Source organism: Anabrus simplex, chromosome 7 (assembly GCF_040414725.1).
Source record: "Anabrus simplex isolate iqAnaSimp1 chromosome 7, ASM4041472v1, whole genome shotgun sequence".
Classification (NCBI taxonomy): Eukaryota; Metazoa; Arthropoda; class Insecta; order Orthoptera; family Tettigoniidae; genus Anabrus; species Anabrus simplex.
The window spans coordinates 284,259,397-284,281,572 of NC_090271.1; positions in this window are offsets into that span (position 1 = coordinate 284,259,397).

Here is a 22,176-nt window from a genome sequence, read left to right on the forward strand (position 1 = left end):
TATGTCTTAACCGACATCGAATTCAGGAAGTCGGTTAAGAATGTACGACTATTCTGGTGATTTTCCGATGATACAGACCGATATCTGATATGTAGTGAACTAAGTATCTCTAGACCTAGGATAGAGAAAGTGAAATCTGTCTGCAAACGAATAAGGGTAGAAAATCTCCAGGACGAGGAAATTAGATAGAAGTATACGGATATGATTAGTGAGATGTTTCGAACAGTAGACAGTAAGCAGGTTCAGAATATAGAAAGAGAATGGGTGCCATACATTGATAAGGTAGAACAAACAGGGAGGGAATGCCTAGGAAAAATTGTATGTAAAGATGGGAAAAATCGAAAATCTTGGTGGAATGATGAAGTGAGATCAGCTTGTAAATGTAAAAGAAGGCGTATCAGAAATGGTTCCAAACAAGGGCTGACTCAGACAGGGAATTGTACATGGATTAAAGAAACAGGGCGAAACAAATAGTTGTTGAATCCAAAACGAAGTAGTGAGTTTTTGGTAATAATCTGGAACGTCTAGGCTAAGCTGCAAGGAAACCTTTCCGGACAGTAATAAAGAATCTTAATTCAGGTGAACTCATAATAGATCCCAAGGAATCACTGGAGAGGTGGAAGGAATACTTTGACCATCTTCTCAACGTAAAAGGAAATCTTACTGCTGGTGTTGCGAACAGCCAAGTTCATGGAGAAGACAAAATGACGTTGGTGAAATTACGCTTGAGGAAGTGGAAAGGATGGTAAATAAATTCCATTGTCATGAAGCAGCAGGAATAGAAGAAATTAGACCTGAAATTGTGAAGTATAGTGGGAAGGCAGGGCTGAAATGGCCTCATAGAGTGGTAAGATTACTGTAGCATGGAGTGTTGGTAAGGTACCTTCAGATTGGACAAAAACAGTAATTGCACCTATCCCTTAGCAAGGGAACAGGAAGGATTGCAACAACTATCGAGGTATTTTATTTATTAGTATACCAGGCAAAGCATTCACTGGCACCTTGGAACGGAGTGTTCGATCAGTGGTTGAGAAGAAGTTGGATGAAAACTAGTATGATTTCAAGCCACAGAGGGGCTGTCAGGATCCGATTTTCGGTATGCACCAGGTAATTGAAGAATGTTACGAGACGAATAGACAGCTGTGTTTATGTTTCGTAGATCTAGAGAAAGCATGTGGCAGAGTACCGTGGGAAAAGATGTTCGCCATACTGGGGACTATGAAATTAAAGGTAGATTATTAAAATCAATCAAAGGCATTTATGTTGACAATTAGGTTGCAGTGAGAATTGATGGTATAATGAGTTCTGCGTTCAGAGTACTTACAGGGGTCAGACAAGGCTGTCATATTTCACCTTTGCTGTTTGTAGTTTACATGGATCATCTGCTGAAAGGTATAAAATGGCAGGGAGGGATTCGGTTATGTGGAAATGTAGTAAGCAGTCTGGCCTATGCTGACGACTTGGTCTTAATGGCAGATTGTGCCGAAAGCCTGCAGTCTAATATCTTTTAACTTGAAAATAGGTGCAATGAATATGGTATGAAAATTAGCCTTTCGAAGACTAAGTTGATGTCAGTGGGTAAGAAATTCAACAGAATTGAATATCAGATTGTTGATACAAAAGCCAGAACAGGTAGATAATTTCAAGTATTTGGATTGTGTGTTCTCCCAGGATGGTAATATAGTAAGGGAGATTGAATCAAGGTGTAGTAAAGCTAATGCTGTGAGTTCGTAGTTGCGATCAACAGAATTCTCTAAGAGGGAAGTCAGCTCCCGGAAGAAACTATCTTTATATTGGTCTGTTTTGAGACCTACTTTGTTTTACGAGAGCGAAAGCTGGGTGGACTCAGGATATCTTATTCATAAGTTAGAAGTAACAGACATGAAAGTAGCGAGAATGATTGCTGATAAAACAGATGACCGGGCGAGTTGGCTGTGCGTGTAGAGGCGCGCGGCTGTGAGCTTGCATCCGGGAGATAGTAGGTTCGAATCCCGCTATCGGCAGCCCTGAAAATGGTTTTCCGTGGTTTCCCATTTTCACACCAGGCAAATGCTGGGGCTGTACCTTAATTAAGGCCACGGCCGATTCCTTCCAACTCCTAGGCCCTTCCTATCCCATCGTCGCCATAAGACCTATCTGTGTCGGTGCGACGTAAAGCCCCTAGCAAAAATAAATAAATAAATAAATAAATAAATAAATAAATAAATAAATAAATAAATAAATAAATAAATAAATAAATAAATAAATAAATAAATAAATAAAAAAATAAAACAGATGGGAACAATGGCAGGAGGGTACTCGGAATGGAGAGATACAGGCTAAGTTATTAATTAACTCATTGGATGAAGCTGTACGCATAAACCGGCTTCGATAGTGGGGTCATATGATACGAATGGAGGAGGATAAGTTACCTAGGAGAACAATGGACTCTGCTATGGATGATAAGAGAAGTAGATTGAGACCAAGAGGACGATGGTTAGATTCAGTTTCTAACCATTTAAAGATAAGAGGTAGTGAATTAAATGAAGCCACCGCACTAGTTGTAAATAGAGGATTGTGGCGACGGTTAGTAAATTCATAGAGGATCGCAGACTGGACGCTGGAAGGCATAACGGTCTATAATGATCATCTATGTATATTACCGCGTGTACTAGTAATGTTAGCAGGAAATTAATAATATTTCCCCACTTACTCCTCATCCGAGACAGGGGGAGAAGGGTATTCGGTTCTTAGTTTTGTTCAAAAATAAATTTGGAAATTTATTGAACATCTCCCTTGGCAAATTATTCCTATCAGTGACTCTTCTTCCTATAAACGAATATATGCCCCAATTTGTGCTCTTTAATTCCAGCTTTATCTTCATATTGTGATCTTTACTACTTTAAGAAGATCACTCAAACGTATTCGTTTACTAATGTCATTCCATGTCATCTCTCCACTTACAGCTCGGAACATACCACTTACTCGAGCAGCTCGTCTCCTTTCTCCCGCATCTTCCCTGCCAAAACTTTGCAACAATTCGCAACCCTACTGTTTTGTAGGAAATCACCCAGAAGAAATTTATCTGCTTTTCTCAGTACGTTTTCCAGTTCTCGGATCAAGTAATCCCGGCGAGGAATGTTTGATCTAGTACACGTAGCACCATCATCGAACTCGCAATAACCTGTATATCTGTTCACCTGAGGTATTCTCATTATCGGCAGTGTTATTGTATTGGCTACAGTTAACATGAAAGCTACTTCCTTTCGGAAGGAAATTCGCCGGAGGCTTGCTCTTCTCCAAATCTTTGCACTGGGACGGAGCAGAGAGCAGTTTTTAATATAATATCATGTAACTCTGTTTCCTCTTCTGTATTAAATATTTGCAATGGAGCACAAAGAGCTCTCCGTAATTCGTAAGTTTCAAATATAGCTTTATATTGGCAAGTAGCATGGATGGAAAATTATGTAGAAAATACTAATTGGATCCTTCTGTAACCCAGAAACTGTGGCACGTGCAACGGGAAACTGCGGAAATCTAGCTACGTCAGGTATTGTTTTCTCTTGTTGCAACCCTCCTTCATCAGTTCTTGATGATGATTGTTGTTTTAAGTGGCGTAATATCTACGTCATCCTTCCATGGTCATTTATTATTAATTTCCAAGTCCAATGATGTTAATATTTAAATTCCTTGTACAGTAAAACTTGCTCAAGGCGGAATCTCAATGGTCCGAGTTTCTTTTCCGAATTAGACAAGTTTCCGAATTGAGCAAAATTATACAAAAACATTCATAAATTGTTTACCCCTGATCCATTAGTCTAGTTATTGTGATGCAAATCTCAGTAACACAATACCTTGATGTACAGAAGGTTTTTATTACTCTCGCATAGGCCTGCACTATAACGCACTCAACATATTGTGTACGGTACCGTATGTACTGTACTTACCTCCCGACTCGTTGATCGAATGGTCAGCGTACTGGCCTTCGGTTCTGAGGGTCCCGGGTTCGATTCCCGGCCGGGCCGGGGATATTAATCTCTTATGATTAATTCTTCAGGCTCGGGGTCTGGGTGTACGTGTCCGTCCCAGCACTCTCCTCATCATATTCAGACAACATACCTCACTACCAACTCACAGGTGTGGGAGAAAGCGGTAGCGAAAGAAGACGATTACTGTATTTACCATACTCAGTGAAAACTTGACAATTTCTGCCTTATTCCACATGTTTAATAAACAAACTACAGTATACATATAGCACATTTCACACATTACAATTTGTCACATTTGACAATATGTCAAATTATTCCTTCTTCCACATATCTAACAAAGAAACCTATTTCACCATCCTTGATGTCATGTCCTTATCAACGCAGTCTTTAGCCCACGCAATCTCTCCACTGACAGATGGCGTGGAATGACATTAGTAGACGAATAAGTTTGACTGGTGTCTTTAAAAGTAAGAAAGATCACAATATGAAGATAAAGCTGAAATTCAAGAGGACAATTTGGGACAAATATTCGTTTATTTGAGGGGAGTTAGGGATTGGAATAACTTACCAAGGAAGATGTCCAATAAATTTCAAATTTCTTTGCAATCATTGTTAGAAAAGGCTGGGAAAATAACAGATAACGAAACTGCCACGTAGGTGACAGCCCTAAATGCAGATCAGTAGTGATTGATTGATTGTTGGTTGTTGGTTACAGTAGCTCAAGAAATCGCAGTGAATTCGACTTGACAGCAAATTTCATAATGTCCCTGACACACTCTATAGCTTGTTCATGAGTGCGTATTTATTTCTGACTTTCTCTTTCCTCCTCCTCCTCCTCCTCCTCCTCCTCCTCCTCCACCTCCTGCTTTTCCTGGTCTTCGTCCCTCGGATTTTCATTTTCTTCATTCTCTATACGGCAGATCTTTAGAAGCTGTACGGCAGACTGGAAACTGTAGTGAGTAGCAAGCTGGTCGTCGCTGGGAATGTTTTCGTCTACATTACATGCTATATTCTGTCTTTGGCTCAGATTAGATATCAGTGCAGCATGTTCAGTCACTACCTCAAATGTGCCGACGTCATCATTTTCTGCAAATCCCGATTTTGCAAAGCACTTTATGACTGTTTGAGGTTTGATCTGGTCATAACCAAACCGATCTAGTTGACAGCATCCAGTATGGAAACTGAGCGTGCAAGGGAATAGGTGTTGTCAGCTGTATCAACATTCTTGATCAGTGACTGCATCAATAAACGCCTGTAGTGAGATTTAAAGGTGTGAATCACTCCTTTGTCCGTAGGTTGAACAACGCTGGTTGTGATAGGTAGAAACCAGCTAGCTTAACATTGGAAAGCAACATATGTGGCTGGCAAGTGGCATTGTCGAGAAAAAAAATAACTTTGAGATTTTCCTTCTTCATCCTACATTTAAATTCGTTCAGCCATTCTTCTATTAGAGCACTGGTCATCCAGGCATTCCATTTGTTCCTCCAAGTTAGCGGAAGCTTGCGCAAGTCCAAGTTTTAAAACACCTTGGTTTTGCTGGTTTCCCCATTACCAGGGACTTTTCCATATTACCGCATGTTACCGCACAACAGTACTGTAAGTATTTCTTTCGATGTTTTACCCCCACTACATTTTCCCCACGAAGTGCAAGTGACTTTGAAGGCAAGGCCCGAAAATCAATCCTGTTTCGTTGGCGTTGAAAATGTTTTTAGGTTCATAGCCAGAAATTAAATTTTGCGGCTTCGAATTTCACTCGGCTACTACGTTTCCATCCTCGTCTTTGGACTCGCCACAGACTTCATTCCATACGATATGGTGTCTTGTTTTGAAACTCTCCATCCACCCAACTCATGCCTTAAAGGCGGTGTTGCCAAGTGATTTAGCAACGGCGAGAGCCTCATTCTGTAGCATAGGTCCACTAACCGAAAAGTTTCTCGAACGGGCACCGAGGATCCACTCCCACACTAAATGATTGATTTCTACATTGCTTGTTACCTTAGCCTTCCTTTTAATTTGCCCATTCCCCTCCATATACTGCTTAGGAATGTCATCCTTATGTTTGAAAGTCTACATCTGAAACGCGACATAGTTTCACGCAAAGGCACCATTTCCTTTTCTCTCGCTTCAATAATAATAATAATAAAAATAATAATAATAATAATAATAATAATAATAATAATAATAATAATAATAATAATAATAATAATAATAATAATAATAATAATAATAATAATAATCAGATGTTATATTCATTAACGTAATATTCCACAGTTAATATGTAATTCGCTTGCATTTGAATGCTACCTTACTAAGTGGCTTAGAGCTTTATTAATGTATGAACAACGGAAATACTTTTCCCAAAATTCAAAATTTAAATTAATTTCCGTTGAGTTTGTACATCGGATTACCTTATGGGTAATATTAAGTATATTAATTAACAATTGTTCTAGCAGAAACGCTGCTGATGTCAGGCTGTTACAGGGCCATGAATGTTGAATGAGAAAAAGCAATGAGGTGGGTCATACCTGGCTGATTCGAACTTTCATGCAATTTTCGAATCATCGCTTCTATTCACACAAAATGTTTAAATTACGGGGAAGTGTTTAAAAATATGTAGATTTTTAAGAGAACTAGAGAATAATATTTTCCAGATAAATTTGAAATAGAAAATTCAGTAATTTAGGTATCTCTCTGTAGATATCTCCATATGTGAATTAGATTCCTTGTATGTCGACCGCCTTTTGGTAAGTGGAGTGTCAGGTTAGAGTCTCGAAACAAATTGCATTCCCGGCTTTAAATAACGGTATCCTCGACAACTGTTCCTATTTTATTTAAAAGAGTATTTTGAATGTAGTCTTCGTAAAGAACTGTTGCTATTTTATTGTGTCTCCGGTTCCTATACGATTGATGCACTTTTTCACCTCACGCATCAGAAGAGTTTTAAATTCCTTCCTCCAATATGTATAACGGTCGTATAAAACAAAGAGCACAAGTTTATATGGCTTCCTAGTATTTGGCTATAAAATCAGCTTAAAACATCTTATTACCTTTTACAGTTGGAGCTTATTTATAATGAGGAGTATTTAGTTTCTATACCTCCTAACAAGCGTATTCGGGTATAAAAGTATTTAAAATATAATACAGTTTGATATTACTTATTTGTTTATTGAATGCTTTATTTTCTAATAAATCTTATGCAGTGAGTTATGAATATCGGCAGAGTCTGTAAGAAGTGAGTACTCGGACAAACTTTTCTTTACACCGGCCGGACTGAGTCGCTCAGACTGTAGAGGCGCTGGCCTTCTGAACCCAACTTGGCAGGTTCGATCCTGGCTCAGTCCGGTGGTATTTGAAAGTGCTCAAAAATGTCAGTCACTTGTCGGTATATTTATTGGCACGTAAAATGACTCGTGCGGGACTAAATTCCGGCACCTCGGCATCTCCGAAAACCGTAAAATTTAGTTAGTGTGACGTAAAGCAAATATCATTATTATTATCAATACATCGGTCGGTTTTCAGACCAGATTGCTGTACAGGAGTGACATTTGAATGGACTAAGAATATGTTATTTATAATTCACAAGTATTAGATATGAAAGTATGGAGAATAATTGCCTGTAAAGTAGGCTTAAATAAAAGCAGTCTGTAATGATTCGAATATGGAAGGCAAGAGAAGGAAAGGAAAACCAAGACGATGATGGTTAGGTTCAGATTTTAATGGTTATTTAGAACTATAGGAGGCTAGTTGGAATTAGTTGATTAGTTGATTAGTTGACTGTTGAAGGGCATAGTTAATTCAAAGAGTCTTGTAGACTGAAAGTTGAAGGGTATAACATTCTATAACTCAGACATTCTATTTATTTATTTATTTATTTATTTCTTTATTTGTTTATTTATTTATTTATTTATTTATTTATTTATTTATTTATTTATTTATTTATTTATTTATTTATTTATTTATTTATTTATTTATTTATTTATTTATTTGTTGCTGAACTTTGCAACGGTGATAAAAGTATGAGTGTTCGAATTCATCTAAATTAAAAGCATTATCAATCTTGCATCTTCACCTCCTGCCCTTCCGCATTTCGCACCTCAATCAGTCCAAATGCACCGTGAGGCTAACCACATTATACTCAAATGAAGAAAATATATCATTATCATTATTATTATTATTATTATTATTATTATTATTATTATTATTATTATTATTTTTATTACTTTATTATTATTATTATTATTATTATTATTATTATTATTATTATTATTATTATTATTATTATTATTATTATTATTATTATTATTACTTCATGAAGTAGACTTAGGTTTAGGCCTGTGCAATTCAAGTGGTTGGACACTCATGTGCTAAGTGTTTCGGTATCAAACCCCCGGACATGTAAGAATGTTTGAATATGTTAGATTTACCTCCTTATTGAGGAAAAAATCGGTACATGCCGCTTCTTTGGACGTATCACAGTTGACAGGCATATGCCATAATGTTCAACAGTTGTGGTCACCGATGCTTATTGTGAAGCAAGTTACCCTGCCCCATGCGTTAGCTATGTCTCGTTATTTACTTTGAACATAAGTTGTGATATCATGGCAAAAAATCGCTAGGGTAACCTAGGAATAGGGAGACAAACCTGTATCTAATATAAGGTATTCTCAAGAATGTATGGCCATGTGTACAAGTTTATACCGCGCAGATCTGAATAGCAAGAGCCATTTCCGTTAGAACGTTGTGTGTATACTGTAACTCTGAAATATTTACACGTTATTCTACTTGCCGTTAAACGCATCGTGATCACGTACGTTTGATCACATATTATGAGGTAGAAGATACCAGACGCTTCCATTCTTCCCGGATCCTGCCTCCACACAGAGTTCATAAGAGTCAAGTGAATGATTTCTTCCATTGGAACAACCAACACTTTGGCCGACCTTCCCCTTGATCGTTTTCCATTCACTTTTTCTTGGACAATGACCTCTCGCCCAACTGTGTGCGAAGTACTGTAAAATTTCTGATCCACCATAATGGAGATCCTTTTCTGTATATACTAAAATCACAGGCGTAATATATATTACCGAAAAGGTGGCGAATTTATGTACCTCAATCTCAAAACATACGTAATGTAAAAGTAAAACCATGATTAGATTTTTATTTTGATTCTTTGTAGTTTAATATAGGTCGTAAATTAACGTTCATCCTTCATTATCATAGCTAGCTAGCTAGAATTAAGGTTTCTATTTTTCAATAAATTTAGAATTTTGCCAAAACTTGTCTCATGCCATCATTTCAGTATTCCCTGTACCTCCACGTAACACGAGCTGAAGATTTCTGGATATCAGTCTCATGTAGTGCACAAACGGGCACATTAGGTTCATTATTCCATAACAGACGCTTACTTTTGCCTTGTATTCTCTTTGAGAAATCGAACCATGTTTGAAGCATATATTGCATCCACATTCTCTCCTCGCATAGTTCTGCTAAATTATTTTGTGGCAACCATTATGTAAAGTCTCCCTGAACAGGTCTACTCAAGTTCTTTCCTGACAGCACCTAGCGAACTGAACGATTTCACACGGGAGAGACTTACCTAAAGTAACCCATAAATTTTGGATTAAGGTCGATTTTTCGAAAGTTTGACCAGGGGACTTATATTGATTGTCACTGCGAAAGCTACCTGTATTGGAAACAGCGTTCCTTAGTAGTATAATACAGGGATTCTGGCGCCTCCTCCCGCGGGAAATTTGAATTCTGGCGGGAAATTTGAATTCTGGCTGGAAATTTGAATTTTAGCGGGAGATTTGAATTTTGGCGGGAGCGCGAGGTAAACAAAGCCACGTGCTTTTTGACAGACAACAACGCATCGCTAACCTCAGTACTGCCATCTTGACGGGCCTAAAACTCAGTAGTACCAACTTAACCTAACTAGCGCGAGATAAACAAAGCCACGTGTTTTTTGACAGCCACGTGCTTTTTGACAGACAACAACGCATCGCTAACCTCAGTACTGCCATCTTGACGGGCCTAAACCTCAGTAGTACCAACTTAACCTAACTAGCGTGTGGTAAACAAAGCCACGTGCTTTTTGACAGCCACGTTCTTTTTTGACAGCTGTCATCCGCCACCTTTAAACTACAGAGCACCGTGCTGCCCTCTTTATCGTAGTAGATGTAAAAATCGTCAACTGTCATCGGCAGTGCTGCCATCTTGGCGGGCCTAAACCTTAGTGCTACCAAGGCCGCCTCCTCCCGCGGGAAATTTGAATTCTGGCAGGAAATTTGAATTTTGGCGGGAAATTTGAATTTTGGCGGAGATTTGATTTTGTAAACAAAACCACGTGCTTTTGACAGCTATCATCGACAACAACGCATCGCTAACCTCACTGTTGCCATCTTGACGGGCCTAAACCTCAGTAGTGCCAACTTAACCTACCTAGTGCGAGGTAAACAAAGCCACGTGTTTTTTGACAGCCACGTGCTTTTTGACAGACAACAACGCGTCGCTAACCTCACTGCTGCCATCTTGACGGGCCTAAACCTTAGTGGTACCAACTTAGCCTAACTAGCGTGTGGTAAACAAAGCCACGTGCTTTTTGACAGCTGTCATCCGCCATCTTTAAACCACAGAGAACAGTGCTGCCCTCTATGTGGTGGCGGCAAATTCCACGTGCTCTTGTTTGGAAACAAATCAACATGCTTTTTTGACAGCTGTCAACCGCCATCTTTAATCACCGTGCTGCCCTCTTTAGCTACTTACCTTTGGCAGCTGTCATCCGTCATCTTTAATCCAGAGAGAACAGTGCTGCCCTCTATGTGGTGGCGGCAAATTCCACGTGCTCTCTTTTGGAAACAAATCAACATGCTTTTTTTTTTTGACAGCTGTCAACCGCCATCTTTAATCACCGTGCTGCCCTCTTTAGCTACTTACCTTTGACAGCTGTCATCCGCTATCTTCAATCCAGAGAGAACAGTGCTGCCCTCTATGAGGTGGCGACAAATTCCACGTGCTCTTGTTTGGAAACAAATCAACATGCTTTTTTTTGACAGCTGTCAACCGCCATCTTTAATCACCGTGTTGCCCCCCTCTTTAGCTACTCACCTTTGAAATGTGGTGGCGGTAAATTCTACGTGCTTTACAAACCTATATGCTTTTCTGACAGCTGTCATCCGCCATCTTTAAGCTGTAAATCCCCGATTCTCATGTTAGAAGTTGTAAAACAGATTCTTAATCCGAGTTCTTTGACGTCAGGAAGGGCAACCGGTCGAAAACAATAGTGTATGATGTAAGAGGCTAGATACTGAAAGTTTTGCGTTAGGAAGGGCAACTAGTCTTAAAACAAATTCTTGCGATTTAAAATCTTAGTTTTGCGTCAGGAAGGGCATCAGGCTGTAAAACAATAGTTCGTGATACAGCGATTTAAAATCTAAGAAGAGCATCTAGCTGTAAATCCCCGATTCTCGTGTTAGAAGTTGTAAAACAGATTCTTAATCCGAGTTCTTTGACGTCAGGAAGGGCAACCGGACGAAAACAATAGTGTATGATGTAAGAGGCTAGATACTGCCAGTTTTGCGTCAGGAAGGGCAACTAGTCTTAAAAACAAATTCTTGCGATTTAAAATCTTAGTTTTGCGTCAGGAAGGGCATCCGGCTGTAAAACAATAGTTCGTGATACAGCAATTTAAAATCTAAGAAGAGCATCTAGCTGTAAATCCCCGATTCTCGCGTTAGAAGTTGTAAAACAGATTCTTAATCCGAGTTCTTTGACGTCAGGAAGGGCAACCGGTCGAAAACAATAGTGTATGATGTAAGAGGCTAGATACTGCCAGTTTTGTGTCAGGAAGGGCAACTAGTCTTAAAACAAATTCTTGCGATTTAAAATCTTAGTTTTGCGTCAGGAAGGGCATCCGGCTATAAAACAATAGTTAGTGATACAGCGATTTAAGATCTAAGAAGTGCATCTAGCTGTAAAACCCCGATTCTCACGTTAGAAGTTGTAAAACAGATTCTTAATCCCAGTTCTTTGACGTCAGGAAGGCCAACCGGTCGAAAACAATAGTGTATGATGTAAGAGGCTAGATACTGTTATTTAAAATCCTAGGAGGGTATCCAGTTGTAAAACGGATTCTTATGATTTAAAATCTCGCGTCAGGAAGGGCAACCGGTCGTAAAACAAATTCTTGCGTTTTAAACTCCTGCGTCAGGAGGAGGCACTCGGCTTTAAAACATATTTTTAATCCCGGCCCTGCTACGTTAGGAACCACATCTAGCTGTTAAAACAGGAGCTTCAAACATTTACAGTTTTAAGCTTTAGGAACGGGTTATGGGTTACATTTTCTGTTCTACTACATAGAACACTATCTTTGAAGTTGTATCGGCGCACTCATTCAGAGCGAGTTGCGGAATGTATGTGTTGGCTGAAATTGTACACTCGGCTTCCGGCTACACTAACCTTGAACGAAGACACGGTGTGCTGATAAGCAACTTGTAACTCATAGAACGTCTTATTGCTATATTATAAGCGTATTAAGGTTGTAAAATATTCTGTTCTGTAAACCTGAAATAGTCCTCCTCTGTGGTGTAGTAGTTAGTGTGATTAGCTGTTACCCCCGGAGGCCCGAGTTCGATTCCCGGCTCTGCCACGGAATGTGTAGCATTTAGCCCATGTAAGTTCCTAACATAAAATATCATGATTGTACGGAGAGGTTAAAAGACAGTGCCAGCAAATAGCCTACTCCTATCGAAAGAGCCTGCACGGCGCCGGCATGTAGGCTTCTCCTGTTGAAGGAGCCTGTACAAGGTTTAACACCCCTCCATCAACAGCCCTTACTTAATGCTGGCTTTTTGCACGCCCTCGAAACTACCTAAGAATGTAATATACAATAGTAGGGAGAGGGTAAAACCCGGTGCCGGCACATAGCCTACTCCTACCGAAGAAGCCTGCACACAGCTTAACGCCTCCATCCGACAAATGAATCACCCTCAACACTCTTGTACTCACAATCATTTTCGAAGGAGTCTGCATAAGGTTTAACGTCCCCATCAACAACCCTTACTTAATGCTAGCTTTTTTGCACACCCCGCCTCTTAGATCATACACCATAGTTTTACGACCGGTTGCCCTTCCTGACTAGGATTTTAAATCGCAGTATACGCGATAAATTTGTTATAGCGGGTTTTATAACTAGATATCCCGGTACCGGCACATAGCCTACTCCTACCGAAGAAGCCCGCACAAGGCTTATTGCCTCCATCCGACAGATGAATCACTATCAACGTCTTGTACTCAAAATCATTTTCGAAGGAGCCTGCACAAGGTTTAGCGCCCCCTATCAACAGCCCTTACTTATTGCTGGCTTTTTTGCACACACCGCCTCTTAGATCATACACCATAGTTTTACAACCGGTTACCCTTCCTGACTAGGATTTTAAATCGATAACTAGATATCCCGGTACCGGCACATAGCCTACTCCCACCGAAGAAGCCTACACATAGCTTAACGCCTCCATCCGACAAATGAATCACCCTCAACACTCTTCAATCATTCTCGCTACTTCGGAAGATAGCTGGTTCGAACTCCTACTGTTAGAAGCCGTAAAAAATAGCAAATGCTAGGCGAGGGGGACCTGCGCGATCGTCATAATGTGTAACTACATGATCTAGCTAAATGTAGTTTTAGCTCAATGCCTTTAAGTGCCTACAGGTAAGGAATACCGCGGATGTAGCTTAATACCCTCCCGTTTAAGTCCAGAAGTCGAGGATCGCGCGCTATCATTCCAAGGCTCGATCCGCGGCAGAACTCTTAAATTCTGACACCTCGGCATCAACAGGAGGTTCGATTCCGGCTTAAATATGTCAGCCTGCAGAACTCAGTGTAAGACCCTCAGAAGAGCTCTTGTTGCATAAACATTTAGTTCCGACTGTACTGCAGTTGTCAGCGACTTTCACATCCGCTTGGTAACAAGCAGCATATTGACTCGCTGCAGTCTGCGTGAAGCGCTCACAGTTCTCTGTATGCGTTTATTACGTACACATCTCCCGTCTAAGTACTGTCTGCTGTGAATATTATTCTTCAGCCTTTATCTTAAGGTAAGCTAGAACTGTTAGTTACTGTTTGCAAAGCAATTTCTACGCTAGGTAATAGACATCTACATTCATATATGTTTGCTCTTTTCTTTTTTAGGTACCGTTCGAGTTACAGGCTTGAAAGTACGCATTTTATTAATCCGAGTAACAGTCTGCAGCACGTGCATTTTTAAGGTATGTTTTCGAACTTTGAGTTGTAAAGATAGCTAGGTTAACTGATGTACCCTACACTACATTCATATATGTTTGTTCTTTTCTTTTTATATTCGACTAGAATATTATCATTTGAGTCTCAGGCTTGAACGTACGCATTTTATTTATCCGAGTAACAGTCTGCAGCACGTGCATTTTTAACGTATGTTTTCGAACTTTGAGTTGTAAAGATAGCTAGGCTAACTGATGTACCCTACACTACATTCATATATGATTGTTCTTTTCTTTTAGGTACGACCAGAATATTATCATTCGAGTTACAGGCTTGAAAGTACGCATTTTATTCATCCGAGTAACAGTTTGCAGTGCGAAGATTTTAAGGTATGTCTAACCTCTATTCGTTGAAACTTGGTTTCTTCCGAACATCGTAACTTTAAGCTAATCATAAATAGTTGTTCTCTTCAATCCTCATGCTATAGACGAGGTTAATCTTATAATTTCAAACACGCACACATAGCTATGTCTGTCCTCAACAGGCTGAAACTTGGTTTCTTCTAAAACATCGTAACTTTAGTCTATTGATAAATAGTCGTTCTCTTCAATCCTCATGCTATAGACGAGGTTAATTTTATAATTTCAAACACGCACACATAGCTATGTCTGACCTCAACAGGCTGAAACTTGGTTTCTTCTAATACATCGTAACTTTAAGCTAATCATAAATAGTTGTTCTCTTCAATCCTCATGCTATAGACGAGGTTAATCTTATAATTTCAAACACGCACACATAGCTATGTCTGACCTCAACAGGCTGAAACTTGGTTTCTTCTAAAACATCGTAACTTTGATCTATTGATAAATAGTCGTTCTCTTCAATCCTCATGCTATAGACGAGGTTAATTTTATAATTTCAAACACACACATAGCGATGTCTGTCCTCAACAGGCTGAAACTTGGTTTCTGCCGAACATCATAACTTTAGTCTATTGATAAATAGTCGTTCTCTTCAATCCTCATGCTATAGACGAGGTTAATTTTATAATTTCAAACACACACATAGCTATGTCTGACCTCAACAGGCTGAAACTTGGTTTCTTCCGAACATCGTAACTTTAGTCTATTGATAAATAGTTATTTTATTTAATCTGCATGTCATAGAAGAGGTTAATCTTATAATTTCAAACTCATAGCAATGTCCGACCTCTATACGTTGAAACTTGGTTTCTTCCGAACATCTTAACTTTAAGCTAATCATAAATAGTTGTTCTCTTCAATCCTCATGCTATAGACGAGGTTAATCTTATAATTTCAAACTCACAGCAATGTCCGACCTCTATGCATTGAAACTTGATTTCTTCCGAACATCCTAACTTTAGTCTATTGATAAATAGTCGTTCTCTTCAATCCTCATGCTATAGACCAGGTTAATTTTATAATTTCAAACACACATAAATATGTCTGACCTCAACAGGCTGAAACTTGGTTTCTTCTAAAACATCGTAACTTTAGTCTATTCATAAATAGTCGTTCTCTTCAATCCTCATGCTATAGATGAGGTTAATCTTATAATTTCAAACTCACAGCCATGTCCGACCTCTATACGTTGAAACTTGGTTTCTTCCGAACATCGTAACTTTCGCCTAATCTCTATTGGTCGTTCTCTTTTCAGATGTTCCCCTGCTGCGAGGAATGTAATGTAACGTTTACAAGGCGAGATAACTTCATGCGCCATATGAAATCAAAACACCCTAGCATAACATCTGCTTTATGTAAAGTTTGTAGTGTGTATTTCGCTAACGTAGAGCGATACGAGGCTCACTTAGTAGAGGTACATCAAATATCTACTTGCCCTCAGGTAGTAGTAGGGAAAAAGCGTTCAGCTACTGATGTAGCTGTAGAAAGTACTACTAGTAAAAAACCTAGAAAAAATCATGTACTTCAAACTATTCACTGCGAGCACTGTAACACTGATGTACCATCTTCGCATTTTCAGGGACACTTACGGAGTAATGCGCATAAAAATAATGCGTGTAGAAGTGGTAGTAACGCAAACATCGAGGAAATTAATACAGCATTTAAAAGTAGGATTGCTAGTTACAGAATTCGCACCAGTCAAAAGTTTCAGAGCACTTCAAACTTTTTAAATTACGTTCATCCGGATGTACAACAGCTTCTTGCTAAATCTTTGTCCAATCATAATTTATTTAAAGTTAATATTGAACTTTTCGCCTTGTACATTAAAAGCACGGATGAATCCGAAATAACGGACATTAAATCATTTAATACGAAGAATTTTATCATAAGAGAGTCGACTAATTTTGGTGATGTACTTAGGGATGTCTCTAACATTATTTCAACTAAGAGCGAGGAATTTCAGGAAAAGGAATCAGGGTGGGCTTTAGTTGAGATAATGTATCTAGAAGTTAACATCAATAAGTATAATCCCATGCGAGGTTCATCGTACATCGAGCTGCCGACATGGATTCAGCAAAGAAAAGCTGTTGTAAACATCCAAAACAATGACGAGGCATGTTTTGCATGGGCGGTGATGTCGGCTTTAAATCCTGTGAAACGGAATGTAGCGAATAGAACATCATCGTATCCACACTATTCAACGCAACTAAATTTCGATAGTATAGAATTTCCTGTGCAGATAAAGGATATTAAGCGCTTTGAGGAACTAAATAACGTTAGTATTAATGTGTAGGGTGTAGAGAAAAAGTCTGTAGTAGGTCCTCTGTATTATACATGTCATAAGAAGAGTACTCATGTTAATTTACTCTATATTGAAAACAGTGAGAATAGCCACTTTTGCTGGATTAAAAATCTGAGTAGACTCGTTGGTAGTCAGTTGTCAAACAGGTGTAACAAAAAGTGGCTATGTGATGGATGCTTGCAGTATTTTAGAACTGAAGATCAGTTAACGAAGCATTCTAAGAATGACTGCAATCATGTACGTACAGAGATACCTACTACAGGCAATAATGTTTTAAAATTTACAAATTTTCACAAGCAGATGTGGGTACCGTTCGTGATTTATGCAGACTTTTAAGCCATCCTCACGCCATGCAACACATGCTTACCTAATCCTGACAACTCTTTCACTAATACTACGCACATGCATGTCCCGTATAGCTTCGCGTATTACATCAAGTGTAGTTACGATAGTACGCTTAACAAGTTAGAGCTGTATCGAGGACATGATGCTGCTAAAGTATTTTTAGAAAGACTTGAAAGTGATGCAGTTCGTCTTGGTCGTATTCTAAATAGTAATATTCCTATGAAGCCACTCACCGAAATTCAGTTAAATGATCATGAACGTGCTACAAAGTGTAGCATTTGTGATGGGGAATTATCCGAAAATGACCCTAAAGTTTTTGATCATGATCATTTAACTGGTTTCTACAGATGTGCCGCTCATTATAGCTGTAATCTTAAGCATAGAGTTCCTAAATTTATCCCTGTAATTTTTCATAACTTATCTGGTTACGACTCTCATTTCATCATTTCACAATTTGGAGCTTCAGATGAAAAAGTAGATATAATCCCTCAGAATAAAGAGCGGTACATTGCGTTTGCAAAGTCTGTAAAAGTAGATGCTGAGCATTCTATAAAACTGAGATTCCTTGACTCGTTTCGCTTTATGGCGAGTAGCCTCGATAAACTTTCTAGTCATTTACAACCTGAACAATTTACGGAAATTCGACGCGTTTTTCCGAAGAAGCGCAGTTTAATTTACTTCGGCGTAAGGGTGTTTTTTGTTATGAATATCTTGACTGCTTAGAACGCCTCGAAGAACGTGCCTTACCATCGAAACAATCCTTTTACAGCTCGCTGAATTCAGCAGATATTAGTGATGATGACTATTTACATGCACAACATATCTGGGAGCATTTCCACATTCAAACGCTGGGTGAATACTCCGATTTATATTTAAAGACGGATGTACTTTTGTTAGCTGATGTTTTTGAAAATTTTCGCTGTGTTTGCAAGAAAACCTACAGCCTTGACCCATGCCAGTATTTTACTGCGCCTGCGTTAATTTGGGACGCGATGTTAAAACACACGCAGGTGAATTTGGAACTGCTAACTGATATTGATATGGTGCACTTTATAAAATCATCTATTCGAGGCGGTCTAAGTCAGTGCAGCGGGCGGTATTCCAAGGCAAATAATAAGTACATGCCGAGTTTCGATTCTAGTCAGGAATCTCAGTATATCGTTTACCTCGATGCTAATAATCAGTATGGGTGGGCGATGAGTCAGCATCTACCGGTGAGTGGTTTCCGCTGGCTAACGCAGTGCGAAATTGATGCTTTACAGCTACACGCCCTAGGCGATGAAGCTGATAAAGGCTATTTCCTCGAAGTTGACTTACAGTATCCTAAAGAGTTACAAACTTCTCATGATGACCTACCGTTCTGCCCTGAAAATATGAAGCCCCCGTACATCGCATTAACGACGAAAATGCTAATTGCTAATTTGTGCGATAAATCTAAGTATATCATTCATTACCGAAATTTAAAACAGTGTTTGCAGCATGGTTTGAAGTTATCCAAAATTCATCGCGTACTAGAATTTAATCAGTCACCGTGGCTAAAGCCATATATCGATCTGAACAATAATTTAAGAACGAATGCGGTTAACGAGTTTGAAAAAGATTTCTACAAGCTCATGAATAACAGTGTGTTTGGTAAGACTATGGAAAATGTTGACAAACGCGTTGTTGTAAAATTGATTACAAACTGGGAGAATATTAAGAAAAGGTATGGTGCTAACAATTTAATAAGTAAACCAAATTTCCACAGCTGCACCATCATACATGAGAATTTAGTTATTATACAGATGAATCGTGTTAAGGTTAAGTATGACAAACCTACCTACGTCGGCTTTGCAGTACTTGAATTGGCTAAAACACTCATGAGTGAATTCCATTACGATTATATGATGAAGAAGTACGCGCATAATGCGCAATTGCTCTACACAGATACCGATTCGTTTATTTATCAAATCAAAACTGATGACTATTACAATGATATAAAGCCAGACTTGGGTAGGTTTGATACAAGTAACTATCCTGCAAATAATCAATATCATCTACCGCTAGTGAACAAAAAGGTTCTAGGTAAAATGAAAGATGAATGTGCTGGGAATATTATCGATTCATTTGTAGGTACTAAATCCAAGTCATATTGCATAAAACTCTTAAATGAATTACAAATAAAGAGATTGAAGGGGGTTAAAAAGAATGTCGTTCAGAATCAGCTAAGTTTTGAAAACTATAACAATTGCATTAAAAGTAATCCACCTGTTTTGCTAAGCAAATGTCTGTCATTAGAAGCAAGAAGCACCAGTTGTACACTCATTTAATTAGTAAGGTAGCCCTTAATAATGTTGATTGCAAACGGTTTGTCATTCCAAATTCTACCAACACTCTAGCCTGGGGGCATAGTAGTATTGATAGGTACTACTTTACATAAAGCAGATGTGTGTGTAAACATTATGTTAGAGGTGTGTACTTACGTTACGCTGTCTTACATCACAATTCACTGTACATATTGTAGGGAGAGGTACGCTGAGAGAGTAGTACGGCAAGTTTAAACTTGTAATTCAAGAATTGCGTCGAGAAGTACGCAAACATCACTAGGGTAAAATGATTCGAGATAAAACTTGTACATACAAGACGTAAATAAATAATGTAGAATTGGCATATTCTTTTATTTTAGGTTAGGTATTACCTTCCTCCCGCTCCTTATTTGCAAGATAGAGTTTTTGTTTATTACTCAAAGAAGAAAAGCAAGAAAGAAGGTGTTGAGCAGATTCGTAAGTATGTTATTGTCTAGCTCATGTTGAGAAGAGATTTTTTTTCTAAACAGTGTTTGATTGCAATGCAGTGTTCAACAACATCGAACTATAAACGGTAGTATGTGTTCAAGTCTAAACTTGCAATACTCTTGCTTTTGCAATGCACGTTCGATAGAGATGTAGCTTGATAGAGGAAGAAGAGCAGTTAGTAAGTATGTTGAAAAGATATTTTGTTTTTCTTTCTAAACAGTGCTCGATTCTAGTTATACAATGCAGTGTTCATCAACATCGAACACTAGTATGCAGTTCAAGTTGTAATAAGTTTTGAACAGTAGTATGTGTGTGCTCAAGTCTAAACATGCATCACTGCGGATATGCGAGCGGATAACAGCTAACGAAATTGCCCCCGCATGAGGGCAGCACGGTGCTCTGTTCATTAAAGATGGCGGATGACAGCTAACGAAATTGCCGGTTTGTTTCCAAACAAGAGCGCATACAATTTACCGCCACCACATTTCAAAGGTAAGTAGCTAAAGAGGGCAGCACGGTGATTAAAGATGGCGGTTGACAGCTGTCAAAAAAGCATGTTGATTTGTTTCCAAACAAGAGCACGTGGAATTTGCCGCCACCACATCGAGGGCAGCACTGTTCTCTCTGGATTAAAGATGGCGGATGACAGCTGTCAGAAAAGCATATAGGTTTGTAAAGCACGTGGAATTTACCGCCACCACATTTCAAAGGTAAGTAGCTAAAGAGGGCAGCACGGTGCTCAAAGATGGCTGCTATCAAAAAGCATTTTTCAAATTATCCGCCAGCACAAAGAGGGCAGCACTGTGCTCTATGGATTAAAGATGGCGGATGACAGCTGCACGTGGATTTGTTTATCTCACGCTAGTGAGGTTAAGTTGGTGGCACTAAGGATTAGGCCCGCCAAGATGGCAGCACTGCCGATGACAGGTGACGAATTTACATCTACTACGATAAAGAGGGCAGCACAGTGCTCTGTGGTTTAAAGATGGCGGATGACAGCTGTCAAAAAGCACGTGGCTTTGTTTACCACACGCTAGTTAGGTTAAGTTGGTACCACTAAGGTTTAGGCCCGTCAAGATGGCAGCAGTGAGGTTAGCGATGCGTTGTTGTCTGTCAAAAAGCACGTGGCTGTCAAAAACACGTGGCTTTGTTTACCTCGCGCTAGTTAGGTTAAGTTGGCACTACTGAGGTTTAGGCCCGTCAAGATGGCAGTACTGAGGTTAGCGATGCGTTGTTGTCTGTCAAAAAGCACGTGGCTGTCAAAAAACACGTGGCTTTGTTTACCTCGCACTAGTTAGGTTAAGTTGGCACTACTGAGGTTTAGGTCCGTCAAGATGGCAGCAGTGAGGTTAGCGATGCGTTGTTGTCGATGACAGCTGTCAAAAAGCACGTGGCTTTGTTTACAAATTCAAATCTCCCGCCAAAATTCAAATTTCCCGCCAAAAATTCAAATTTCCCGCCAGAATTCAAATTTCCCGCTGGAGGAGGCGCCAGAACCATCCAATTATACTACTTTCCTTGAAATGTATGAGGTGTGAGTGCGTCCGGGAGAATAAGGTTATTTTCTGTATACAACGTATTTTTTTAAATAAAAGTTGCCTATATCATAACTACTTTGTGATTGTCAGACTATACATTTTGGCAGGTAATACATTTCTGAGTGGCAAGATTATGACAACTCCGTTTGTGTTGAACATCCCGGTTGGTGTTATTGCGATTATGTAGGTTATGTAGTTTGATCTTCTCCATTGTCAATCGCAGTAAGTTACAGTTACAAGGAAATCTCACCTTCAGGTAAACGTTTGAAGTACATTACTGAGGAATTCAATTACTGAATCTCCACAATCAACGGTAAGAATCACTTATCGTAGCTGCTGAGCAGTGACACTAGTGAAGTCAGTATTACTATACGATGATTCAAATGGATCTTCTGTTTATGGGTAGCATTTCGAATGTATAAAATCATCCTTAAAATCTCAGTTTCTCCTCAGAGCACCGAGCGATTGAGTGTGCTATTTGAATCACGTAGCAGCCAGATTGAATTCGAGAGATAGTGGGTTCGGAACCCATTGTCGGCAGCCTTGAACATGTTTCCCGTGGTTTCCCATTTTCATGGTAGGAGAATGTTGGA